Consider the following 13,557-nt stretch of genomic DNA (forward strand, 5'->3'; position numbering starts at 1 on the left):
GAGAAAGAAAAAGAGAAAGAGAAAGAGAAAGAGAAAGAAAAAGAAAAAGAAAAGGAAAAAAAAAAAGAAAAAGAAAAAGAAAAAGAAAAAGAGAAAGAAAAAGAAAAAGAAAAAGAAAAAGAAAAAGAAAAAGAAAAAGAAAAAGAAAAAGAAAAAGAAAAAGAAAAAGAAAAAGAAAAAGAAAAAGAAAAAGAAAAAGAAAAAGAAAAAGAAAAAGAAAAAGAAAAAGAAAAAGAAAAAGAAAAAGAAAAAGAAAAAGAAAAAGAAAAAGAAAAAGAAAAAGAAAAAGAAAAAGAAAAAGAAAAAGAAAAAGAAAAAGAAAAAGAAAAAGAAAAAGAAAAAGAAAAAGAGAAAGAAAAAGAGAAGGAGAAAGAAAAAGAAAAAGAAAAGGAAAAAGAAAAAGAAAAAGAAAAAGAAAAAGAAAAAGAAAAAGAAAAAGAAAAAGAAAAAGAAAAAGAAAAAGAAAAAGAAAAAGAAAAAGAAAAAGAAAAAGAAAAAGAAAAAGAAAAAGAAAAAGAAAAAGAAAAAGAAAAAGAAAAAGAAAAAGAAAAAGAAAAAGAAAAAGAAAAAGAAAAAGAATCACCTTCAATAATTTTTTTATTGAATCATAGAATTGTTCCAGTTGGGAAAGACCTCCGAGATCATCAAGCCCAACCATTGACCTAACACCACCATGGCCACTAAACCATGCTTCAGTGTGCCATGTCTACATGCTTTTTTGACACCTCCAAGTGTTCATTTTAAGATGGAAGGAAAAAATTGGCTGCATCAGCTTTATCTTGCATGACACCAAGTAATTTGCCTTCTGTGAGATTCCTACATAGGATATTAATTATTTATTTAATTCTGTGATCTCACAGAAATAATAAAATCAATCAAATGTAACATCATTAAATTTCTTCCTAAACAAGAATGATTCCCATAGTGATAGATTGTTACAGTGCCATCATCATCACATTCCTGCTAGAAAACAGAAGATAATGAAGTGTTTTCTTTCTCCAAGGAGGATATTCTCATTCTAGTCTTAAAGCACACAATGCTGTCCTCACTCATCACCTTATCTCCCAGCAGAAGAATTGGTTGCACCTCATCAATGAATAAATAAATAAATAGATAAATAGCATAAATAAAATAGCTCCATAATTCAAAGGATGAAACATCTCTAGCATTACTTGCAAGAATTTCCCTGTGCTTTGCAGGGAACTGTCCTAATCACTCTATTCAGGCAGCTATACTCAGTGCCTGATTTTAAATATAATAAGGAGATATGTGGTGATTTTAATTGCAACTTTCACTTTGTTCCAAATATTTCTTGCACTAGTTAACCAGGTTATTTTTCATAGAATCATAGAATGGCTTTGATTTGAAGAGACCTCAAGGATCATCCGGTTCCAATGCCCAGCCAAGGTTGCTTAAGGTTCCATCCAACCTGGCCTTGAACACCTCCAGGGAGGGAGCATCCACAGCCTCCATGGGCAACCTCTTCCAGTGTCTCACCACCCTCGCTGTAAAGAACCCTTTCCTAACATTTAGTTTGAATCTCCCCTCTTCCAGCATAAACCCATTACCTCTTGTGCTGTCATTACAAGACCTTGTAAATAATCACTCCCCAGCCTTCCTGTAGGCCCCTTTGAGATACCAAATGGTGACTGACTATAAGGTCTCCTCGAAGCCTTCTCTTCTCCAGGCTGAAGAGCTCCAACTCTTGTAGCCTGTCCTCATTTTTCATACACGGGAAGTAACAGATGTTTCTGTTCTTAGAGTATTTTTTTTTTAATGGGGCATAGTCCATAATAACTGGAAGGTACAGTCTAGAAATGAGGACTCAGACTTGTCAAAGCATCACACAAACTACCAAACATTAAATAAGCTCTGCACATGCCTGTACCAGTGCCCCATGTGCTAACTCTCCCAAACTAAAATATTGCTCTCTATCATGTTTCATAGAGCTGTAAATTATATTTAGAAAACCAAGGTCTAAAGGCTTTGTCTTGGCATGTTTATTACTCTGCTAGATTCCTGCCTGGATGTGTGTGTGGCTGATGCTATTGCTGCCCACAGAAAATAGCACATTGAACAGGGAGAAGCAGACCAGCCTCATTATGCAGAAGGAAGAAGCTCCTTCATACAGGCTGCCTCCTATGAGCCCACACTAAGAACCAAGAGGTGACCCGCAACATGACCTCCTTCCCCCTGGTGCCTCCCTGGGAGGTATAGGCATGTTTGTCATACTACCATAAAACATTATTTTGTTTGGAGCTTTTGTTTGAGGTGCCTAAGAATCCCTCCTACATATGACCTTAGATGTTTTTCCTTTAGAGAAGAACTAAGATCAAGATCAAGTGTTATGGTAAGAGCTTTCAGGAGCAGGAATGAAGTCAGAAAACTGGTAAATATGTAAACAACTGGAGAAGAATATAGCCTACAATAATTTAATTATTGTGATACTTGTTCATCTTCATTCAGCGAGGGACACATAGACTTTACCATCAACTGACTTCTTGTGGAAAACCTAGGCATATCATAGAGTCACAGAATCAACCAGGTTGGAAGACATCTCCAAGATCATCCAGTCCAACCTAGCACCCAGCCCTAGCCAGTCAACCAGACCATGGCACCAAGTGCCTCATCCAGGCTTTTCTTGAAGACCTCCAGGGACGGTGCCTCCACCACCTCCCTGGGCAGCCCATTCCAATGGCAAATCACTCTCTCTGTGAAGAACTTCTTCCTAATATCCAGCCTATACCTACCCTGGCACAACTTGAGACTGTGTCCCCTTGTTCTGTTGCTGGTTGCCTGGGAGAAGAGGCCACCCCCCACCTGGCTACAATGTCCTTTCAGATAGTTGTAGACAGTAGTAAGATCACCCCTGAGCCTCCTCTTCTCCAGGCTAAACAACCCCAGCTCCCTCAGCCTCTCCTCATAGGATTTGTGTTCCAGGCCCCTCACCAGCTTTGTTGCCCTTCTCTGGACATGTTCCAGCACCTCAACATCTCTCTTGAATTGAGGAGCCCAGAACAGGACACAGTACTCAAGATGTGGCCTGACCAGTGCTGAGTACAGGGGAAGAATAACCTCCCTTGTCCTACTGGCCACACTGTTCCTGATGCAGGCCAGGATGCCATTGGCTCTCTTGGCCACCTGGGCACACTGCTGCCTCATCTTCAGCTTACTATCTATCAGTACTCCCAGGTCCCTTTCCTCCTGGCTGCTCTCCAGCCACTCAGTCCCCAGCCTGTAGCACTGCTTGGGGTTGTTGTGGCCAAAGTGCAGAACCCTGCACTTGGCCTTGTTAAATGTCATCCCATTGGCCTCTGCCCACCCATCCAGCCTGTCCAGGTCCCTCTGCAGGGCTCTCCTACCTGCCAACAGATCAACACCTGCTCCTAGCTTGGTGTCATCTGCAAACTTACTGATGCTGGACTCAATGCCCTCGTCCAGGTCATCAATAAAGATATTGAACAGGACTGGGCCCAGCACTGATCCCTGGGGAACACCACTAGTGACAGCTGCCAACTGGATGTGGCACCATTCACCACCACTCTCTGGGCTCAGCCTTCCAGCCAGCTCTTGACCCAGCACAGAGTGAATCTGTCCAAACCATGAGCTGCCAGCTTGGCCAGGAGCTTCTTGTGGCAGACAGTGTCAAAGGCTTTGCTGATGTCCAGGTAGACTACATCCACAGCCTTCCCCACATTCACCAGGCAGGTAGCCTGATCATAAAAGGAGATCAGGTTGGTGAGGCAGGACCTGCCCTTCCTAAACCCATGCTGGCTGGGCCTGATCCCTTGGCCATCCTGTAGGTGCTTTGTGATGGCACTCAAGAGGACCTCTTCCATGACCTTACCTGGCACTGAGGTCAGGCTGACAGCTCTGTAGTTTTCTGGCTCCTCCTTGCGACCCTTCTTGTGAATGGGTATCACATTGGCCAGCTTCCAGTCTTCAGGGACCTCTCCAGTGAGCCAGGACTGCTGATAAATGATGGAGAGTGGCTTGGCCAGCTCAGCTGCCAGCTCTCTCAGCACCCTAGGGTGGATCCCATCCAGTCCCATAAACTTGTGAGGATCCAAATGACACAGCAGGTCCCTTACTTCTTCCTCATGGATTAGAGGGGGACTATATTGGTCCCTGACTCCATCCACCACTCCAGCTGGAGACAACCTGTCCCACTATTGAAGATTGAGGCAAAGAAGGTGTTAAGCACCTCTGCCTTTTCCTCATCCTTTGTCACTATATTCCCCTCTCTTCTGCAAGTTCAGGAGGACCAAGCTCCTGGGAACAGTGTCAGCCAGGTGATTTCCCTTGTGGAGCTGACAGAAACCAATCATTTGAAGATCTTTAAAGAAAATGTAGCTATGAGTCACCACAGTCTTCCAGGCTGATGGTTTTGAAAAAAAAACAGAGATGAGGAAAAACACTTCTAAAGGCCCATACACACACCTTGCCTTCTTATACCTACCCCCAACACAACTTTAAGAGACAGGGGAAAAAATTACTCCTTCCAAAAAGCCTGAAATTATGAAGAGTCTCCTAAAAGACTATCATGTGTGAGAAGATTGAAATGGAGGAAGAATATATCATCTGTAGCAACACAGCTACTTGGGACTTCATCTACTTGGAAAATATGACATGTCTGTACAGTGCTTAATGCATTGGAAAGTGGTACTACAAAACAGATGGGAGCTACAGGGATAAATAGAGAGAGTTGTGCCCAAGGCAGTGCCATCTTGCCTTGCTGGAATTTGAAGAGGAGAGCTAGAGAAGTTACTAGATTTTATACAGCCAAGAGTGCAAGAGTATAGAGTATAAATAAAAGATAAAGAAATCTTACGTACATCTAATATAAATACATATATTTTTCAAATTTTCTTTGATATATTAGCTACTTAGTTTATGAATAACTGTGAAAATCGTTTCTGAAATAATTGTTTCTAAATCCCTAGCCTCATTTGGCTACATAAGTACACATCAAATGTTTAACTAATTTAATTAACTTAATTAATTTAATGCTGCTTTCGGAATGCAGCTTCTCACACCTACGATCATGAATGAAAAGGTTCCATGTCATGACAATATTTGTTTAAAATTCTCTGTAACAGAAAATTTCTTCCAGTAGACTTAAAATATTCATGCACAGAAGAGCTTTCTTAGAATATTCATACAGTGAAGAGCAGAGCAAATAACTTGAAATATGAACAAATATTTATTGCCAATGATGGAGGTATTTGGGTGAATACTGGTGAATATACTGAAGAGTCTAGAGTACAAATCTTGTAAGGAGCAGCTGAGGGAACTGGTCCTGTTTAGCCTGAAGAAAAGGAGGTTGAGGGAAAACCTGGCTGTCTATAGCTCCCTCAAAGGAGGTTAGAGCTAGGTTGGGTTGGTCTTTTCTTCCAAGGTAGAACAAGAGGAAACAGGCCGAAGTTGAGCCAGGGAAGATTTAGACTGGACAGAAAGAATAATTTCTTTCCTGAAAGTGTTTTCAAGCCCTGGAACTGTCTGCCTAGAAAAGTGATGGAGTCCCTATCCCAGGAGAGACTTAAAAGCTGTGTAGATGTGGTGCTGAGGGACCTGGTTTAGTGGTGACCTGGCAGTGCTGGGTTAATAGTTGTACTCTCACAGGTCTTTTCCAATTAAACCAATTCTCTGATTAAGTGATTCACAAGGCTCTAATGCAGAAGGAAGGTAACAGCTGGAGGCATTGGAAGTCATGTCTGCAGCCTTCAGCAGTGTACAGGGTTAACCCTCCTGGGGCAGTGGTCTTGACCTTGACCCTAAGTGGTCTTGATCCTTCCCGGGGGGTGGGTCTGAACACTATCAGGTGTGGTGGTTAGCCAACTCCCCCTTCCTGTCTAAGATCCATAAAAGGAGGGGGACTTCCTGGGATTTTTTTGCTCTCTCTCTGCCTCCTGCTTACCAGGATCACAATCCATTGTCCTGCTGCTATTTGCTTTACCACGTGGCCATCACCCACGAGGCAGACAAACCCATTGCCATCAAAATATGGTTGTATTTATACATTTTGTATCTTGTTTTCCCTTCCCTATGCCTTTGTAACTTCCCCACCTCAGATACCTTTTATTTTTTGCTAAACTTTTCCAAATTGGAGTGAGATTATTTATTTGGGTGTGCTTATCCTTCCTCTCTCTACATCTAATTCCTTTTCTTCGGGAGAGAAGGGGGAGGTGGGAAAGGCATCCTATAATTTGTTATTTGTTCTATCAACTATATTTGAGTCTCTGGGAAATTTAAATTAGAATCGAGACAAGCAGATTAAAAACAGGGAGTTAAAGTGTTTGGTTTGGGTTGGGTTTGGTCTATTCACCTGGTAGATTCTCTGCTTATACTGACTGACTTTCTCTGGGATTACTGCTCTAAGTTTTGGGGAGCTCAGCAGTCAGTTTCATTCTACCTTATGTTGTTGTTGACAGTGGGAGTTTCAGCTGTCAAAATCTGATCTTCTTTTATATATGTAAAAATATTCATCCAGATGCATACAATTTCATATTAGAGTTGTAGCCCCATAAATGCATTTTTTTTTCTATTTCTGGGGAAAAAAAAAAAAAGAAAAGAAAGAAAAAAAATTCACAACACAATGTAAATAAAATAAATGCTTATAAAAGCATTTTATAAGAGAAAATTATGATGTTTTTTGCACAAGTAGATGCTAATGTTTATACAAAGGCAGCAATCACACAATGCTGCTGTTTCCCTATAGTGATGTATGAATGGTAGCCTGGTAAAACTCTTGATTCAAACTGGGCCTTGAACCCTTCCACTGTAATTTTTCTGAAGTTCAACTTGATGGTGGGTGAGTTGTCTACAGCAAAGCATGGTGCCACAGCACAGCACTCAGAGTGCTAAATGGATTTGGAACTAGTAAACATCCATTGATAACTTTCCTACTATGGTGTATTCCAAGATACACCATGTCTTGAACATGATGTATAAGCAGCACATGATTGTTAATGATTTGATAAAATTATTTGAGCACAGAGAATGTGATAATACTGCAAACAGCATCTCTGAAAAGAAGAACCAGTCTTGCAGTTTTCAGAGAGAGCTCCCCAGGGGTATTCTTGCTTCCCCATGCTTTGAAACACACTACATTCTGTTGTCTTTGAGTTTTATTTCCATGCATACATATATATACAGCACTCCACTGTGGCAAAGGTAGTTATATATAACATCTGAAGGAGAAAAAGCCAACACAAGCTTTAAAAAGTTGATTTACTAAAGGAAAGCACACTTAGGTGTGATTCAGGAAACAAAAGATCTGTTCTTATTTCTTTTCACTGTGCTAAGAATTCCACTCAGTTTATAGCCCTTGTTCCTCAGTATGATGCACTCTTCACAGGTAGCCAACAAATACCCACTTTGCAAATAAAATGCTTGTAGGGTTATAATTCTTGCAGAGCCCCTGGGCTACCAAGCCCACCCCAGCTGCAAAAGCACATCTCAGCCACCCCCTTTCCTATTCACTGCTGCCTCTGCTGCAAAACCTGGTGGCAAAGTACATGTCATCTCTGACTCTGAGAGCTGCCCACATACAGCAAAGTGTCTGACCTCAGTTATTGGTTGCTCCGTTGGCTCAGATGAAAGGAACCTGCACTACAGCTTTGAAGATCTTACCTTCAAACTCAGATGTTTGAATAAGTGAGAAAAGCAGTATGTGACAGCAGCAGAATGGCTTCAAAGGAAGGCTTAATTCTTACAGTTCCAAACTTTCAAAAGCTGAACCACATAATTCTCTCCTACTGAAACTTTTGGTGTACTGACTTACAAAAAACTCCCGGACTCAACAACTTTCCCAGGTGTTCATGCAAGGAGAAGGGCTTGCCTTTTTATCTTTGCCATATACATTCCAATGTACATCAGGGGTTTTTTCCACCAATGACAAAAGGACTGAGTGTTCAGTTAACAGATAGAACATGGAAGAAGTATAACATTGTCTGCAAGTGATTGCACTGATCAGTTAATTAAAGCTGAACAGCATTTATGATGTGAAACTGTACATAGAGGAGTGGTGTGGGGTAGCTATTGATACATATTTTACCCTTTGCTTTCATCTTGGTTGCTAAAACTTACCCCTCTCAGCACAAAGGAGGTCATTTCATCACAGGGTCATTTTGTATCATAAAGAAGCAAAAAAGCTGCATGTGATAGGTAGGAGAGGAGGTGGTGGCAGGAGAGTGGAAGATGCTGTTGACAAAGCTTTGCTCAAGAGCCTTACTTTTCAATTAAAAAGTAGCCTTGTTTCTGACAGATTCAGCAATCTGTTCATCTGCCTATCACAAACTCACCACCAAACTCTGACCTATTTGGCAGAGCTAGAAGAGATGTCAAGATGAATGAGTCAGGACGAATGAGTTAGCCTGGATCCAGCCAGCCTCAATTTCACCTTCTGCTGAGCCTCATTATCAGCTGCCTCTAGGTCTCACCTCAGCAGAGGAAGTCAGAACTAAACCTCACCATCAGGAATAGGCAGTTCCCAGGTGAGGGCATACAATCCTCACTCCTTAACTTGCAAAGAAATACTCAAAGACTCATTAGGCCAGAAAGATAAAAAGATTTTTTTTCATATATATATATATATATATATATATATATATATATATATAATTATTATTATTAAAAATAAAAAAATATTACCTCTGATATTTCTGTTCTTCAGAAGATTAACAGATACCACATCAGCTCCAGTCAAGTTAATGATCCAAGTCAGCCTAGCCAAATACAAAATCTGTCCCATCCAAACTCATTTGCAGGGATAAGGCAACCTAGGTGCTGTTAGCTACCTCAGTGATTCTCCCTGCGCATCAACAGTTCAGGTGGGACCACATCTACATTTAGATGAAATTTCGTCAAAGCCTTCCCAATGAACAGCTGCATAACACTGCAAGGTAATTCATATTCTCTCTGTACCTGCTTCCTAAATTAAGGTATTAATTACTTTCCAAGAGACTAGATATTTACAGGAGACTTAGATATGCTACTGTTTCCACGGCTTTTGTACCAGAAGAAGACCAACACTGGAGTTACGTGGAAGGCAGGACCAAGGGGACTAACTACGTCAAAATCAATCTTAGATCTCATTAATGTTTTCACAGAATGGTGCTATGGTTAAAAATGCTAAAGAGATTAAGCATTTTGTTGTATTTTAAATTAATAAAATATTGTTTAAATTACATAAGAAATTGACAAAATATTTGTGTTAGAACATAAGAAATTGACAAGGTATTTGTGTTAGAGAGCAATGTACACTTCAAGAAAACACCTCTAAACAAGACAAACACTTCATTTACTTCTAGAACTAGAGACCGTGAGAAATAAGAAGGGGATATGCATACATGTGTATATAAATGCATACATAATGATGTACACAATTCCTTTTAATGAGAACTGGGCATATGTGTCGTGACATTTTGACCTGGCAGCAAGAATGTAGTTCAGATAGTTATTAAGAAATGAAGTAGCATTTGTCTTCAAGAGATGTTAAGACCTAGAAATCTCACAAGTGTGTTCTACTCCTTGAGACATTTATTAACTTTATATTGACTTGTGCATACAGACTTTTGATAACTGAATGAAATAACTGACAAACTTGTGAAAAATATCTTCATTCAAGTTTTTCCTTAAAATGCATTTGACTTTTGTCATTTGTAGTTTTGGAGAATTTCTATTTTATTAGAACCTAGATTTTCAACCCACTGCTTACAAAACTCCTATTGAAATCAGGTCAAACCTGGCAGGTAAAGGGGATTTCTCAAAACAAAGGATTTGTGCATTGTTTTCAATGTATTTAGGGATACATTGATAACAATCTGATAATAATTTGAGTGCCCTGGTGCAAGTTTTTCAGGTTACATAAGCAACAGAAACATTTGAGGGTTATTCCTCTTCCCAAAAGAGGCAGCAGGAGCATAATGTACCAGTAATATAATTTAAATTATACTGACTTTGTCTTGCTAAAATTATTAGCAGATGCTATGAGCATTTCAATTTGTACTACAGACAGCTTAATGGCCATTCATTATCCTTTACTATTGTCAACAAAACCAATTCTTTAAATGCTATAAAGGGAGAAATAATTAGTGAAAGTTATTACATAATCATTAATATCTTTCTGAGACCAGACTGTTAACCACAGTGAAGAGGGCATACATAATTTATGTAGCCTCAAGGAAGTAGAATGAGACAGGTATACCTTAGATCTGGGAGTATTCTCTTCTGCTTCTGCTACTTCTGAGCTACCACCATTTAAAGAAAACATTTCAAAAAACCATTCCACAGCTAATTAGTTTCCATGCATACTGCTCAGCAAATCACATTTACCTTATAAATGTGTACATCCCAGTAAGGCTCTCATTTTTTGTCAAGTTAACCTTCATGCAAAATAATTGCAACCAAATCCTCTCCTGGTGTCTACAAAGTTGAAAGGGGGGGGGGGGCGGGGGAAAAGCCACAAAGAACATCCAGTCCAACCCTCCTGCCAGAGTAGGATCAGCTATACCAAACCACACAAGAACACATCTAGGTGAGTCTTGAATATCTCCAGAGAGGGATACTCCACAACCTCCTTGGGCAGCCTGTTCCAGTGTTCTGTTACCCTCACAGTGAAAAAACTTTTCCTCATGTTTCTATGGAATTTCCTCTGCCTCAACTTCCACCCATTGCCTCTTGTCCTGTCACTGGGCATCACTGAGCAGAGCCTGACTCCATCCTCTTGGCTCTCATCCTTTATTTATATATAAACATTAATGAGGTCACCCCTCAGTCCTCTCTTCTTCAAGTTAAAGAGCCCCAGCTCCCTCAGCTTCTTCTTGTAAAGATGTTCTACTCCCATAATAATTTTTGTGTCTCTGTACTATACTTTCACAAGTAGTTCCCTGAGGTCACTCTTGAATTGAGTGGCTCAGAAATGGACACAATATTCCAGATGTGGCCTCACCAGGGCAAAGTAGAGGGGAGGGAGAACCTCTCTTGACCTATTAACCACAGCCCTTTTAATACACTAGAGAATGACATTGGCTTTCTTGGCCACAAGAGCACATTGCTGGCTGTGCTGGTTTGAGGCTAATTACAATACTTTAGATCATTGGCTGTGAAAACAAGCAGTAGTGATGCCTCTATCACTCCTTTGTCCTGCTGAGAGATACAAAACCAATAAACATAAACAAAGCCAATCAGTCTCTGGCTGTTACTCACTTCACTAACTCCCCTGCCTGGATCTGTAAAACTCAAAGTAATTAATTCAGCTTCTAACTCCTTATCTGGCTTCCTGCATCTCACCCCTTGCACATAAAAGATTCAGAGGTAAGGGAGGATGGGTGCAAAGAAGGAAGGGAGTTGGTTTGAGAGCCCTCCTGGGCAGTTCTGCTGTTTGGGAGGGATTTGTATTTCTGTATTGCTTTTAACTTGTATTTAATTGTACATAGTTGTAAATATCTGTATGTATATATACTGTGCATTTTTGCTTGTCTATTTGTGCTATGCTGTAAATACAGCTTCATTCCTTAACTTCCAACTGGATGGGTTAGTCTGGTGAATTCATGGGGGGCCAGGACTACAGTCAACCTTCCATCCGCTATCACCCACATGTCCTTTTCCCTTTTCACTGCTCTCCAGCAGGTCAGTCCCCAATCTATACTGATCTATGGGATTGTTCTCTCCCATTTACAAGACTCTACACTTGCCCTTGTTGAACTTCCTTAAATTTCTCCCTGCCCTCCAGCCTCTATAACTCTCACCAAATGGCAGCACAGTCTTCAGGTGTGCTAGCTACTCCACCTAGTTTTGCGTCATCACCAAACTAGATGACAGCACACTCTGTGCCTTCATCCAGGTTGCTGATGAATATATTGAATAGTACCAGTCCCAGTACTGACCACTGAGGGACTCTACTCTATACAGGCCTCCAGCTAGATTCTGCCCCTTTGACCACTGCTTTCTGACTCATAATTGTCTTTTCTAGCAGGAAGCTTAGGGCTGAGCAACATCAAACCATATAATATTAACTGTCCATTGTAAATGGTCTGATTTTCTTTTAATGGAATGTCAGGTTGCAAAGGCTCTAATAATTAACCAAAAATGAAAGCAGTCTTGTATTTACCATGGCAATTTATTGTTAGGTAAATAAACAGTGAGTTAACCTGTTTGAAGCTGCTTCAACAAGGCAGAAGTCTGAGTGATCACTGTTAAATAAACCTGCCCATCGTCTAAAGAAGCTTTTGGCTCCACTTAACTAAGTTATCCCTCAGAAAGAACTTCATGTTTATTGTGCCTTACAGAGGTGTTGGTGTCCCTTGGTTTGCCTATTCCCCTGGGCTGTGGGGTTTATTAGTCTCCAGGCATGTGGAACTTTTGCCAGGCTTGACATTGTCCATGCGCTCAGCTGGAAATAGACCACTTTCGATTTCTTGCCTTTCGGCGATATTACCTCATATTGGTAGAGGAGACCTCACGCTGGTCTAATTCCAGGAATATCTCCAAACAGACATCTTAGCTCTTCTCCTTAGGAAGATAGCCACACATTACTCTGAAACAGAGAATTAATAAATGCATCAGAAAAAAAAATGTTTGTTGTGCTCATTTTTTCTACTTCACACAAAGATGTAAAGGACAAAATGTATTACACTCTGATGCAGATGCATAGTACCTTGCACTATGTGCACTAGAGCACTTATCCACCAAGAGAAGATGAATCATTTGTTTTACAGGCAACGTGACACAGAAATAATTGAACAGTAATTTTTCAGATATTTGCTCTTTCACATTCTTGTCATAATAAATTCATTTGTATCAGAATAAAAGGACAACTGAATTGTCAATGTCAAGCCCTCCTAGTATACAAAAAGCACTAGAAACCCCCTATTTTTAACCACATTTCTGCCAATATCTTGTACTTGACCTCTAAACTCTTTACCTCTGTGTTTACCTCTATGTCTGTGAAAAAGGAATAAAACCATACTCAGACACATTGACTAGTTGTGAGGCTTATTACCTCAGAGTTAGGTATGCTGGCTTAAGGCATTATGCAAAAGGTATTGCTGTTAGTAGAGGTTCATGCAAGAATTTTTTTTAAAGAAATATATTTCCTGGGCATAAAATCAGCTTAGAGCATGACTCATTTATGAGATAGTTTTGCAAGGCTGAGCAGCATCCCTCTGGCTCAGATTTTTATTGTTGTTGTTGTTGTTTGGTTGTTGGGTTTTTTTTTAGTTTAATACCATTTTACTAGCTGAAGCCCCAAAATACCTTTATCTAGACAGAGAGACAAAAATCAGCTTTTTTTTTAATGCACAGATGCAAGAAATCTAGGTACCTTGGGGTACCTCAAAACTTCCTTGATTACTACCATGGCCCGGTGATAGATTGCAGCTTGATTTTGGTCTGAAATAGTCTCATAGCTCCATGACTAAAAAGCATCACAGAGGAAGGTGGCTGGCTCACATCTTCAGCCAGGACAGGTCAGATCGAGACATCAGAACAAGTACCCAGAAGAAAAAGAGGAGGGTAATTGTTATCGGTGACTCCCTTCTGCAGGGAACAGAGGGC

At 40.3% G+C, this 13,557-nt stretch overlaps 1 long non-coding RNA gene across 11 annotated transcripts in view; it reads right to left on the bottom strand.

Annotated features, from left to right (window-relative positions):
• Positions 1-13,557, bottom strand: part of LOC135173436 (uncharacterized) — a 212,312-nt gene that overhangs the window by 120,726 nt on the left and 78,029 nt on the right. For all 11 annotated transcript variants that reach the window (XR_010301332.1, XR_010301324.1, XR_010301321.1 and 8 more), the window contains one exon: positions 12,440-12,538. This is a non-coding gene — a long non-coding RNA (uncharacterized LOC135173436). The remainder of the gene's footprint in view (positions 1-12,439; positions 12,539-13,557) is intronic.

Source organism: Pogoniulus pusillus, chromosome Z, assembly GCF_015220805.1.
Source record: "Pogoniulus pusillus isolate bPogPus1 chromosome Z, bPogPus1.pri, whole genome shotgun sequence".
Classification (NCBI taxonomy): Eukaryota; Metazoa; Chordata; class Aves; order Piciformes; family Lybiidae; genus Pogoniulus; species Pogoniulus pusillus.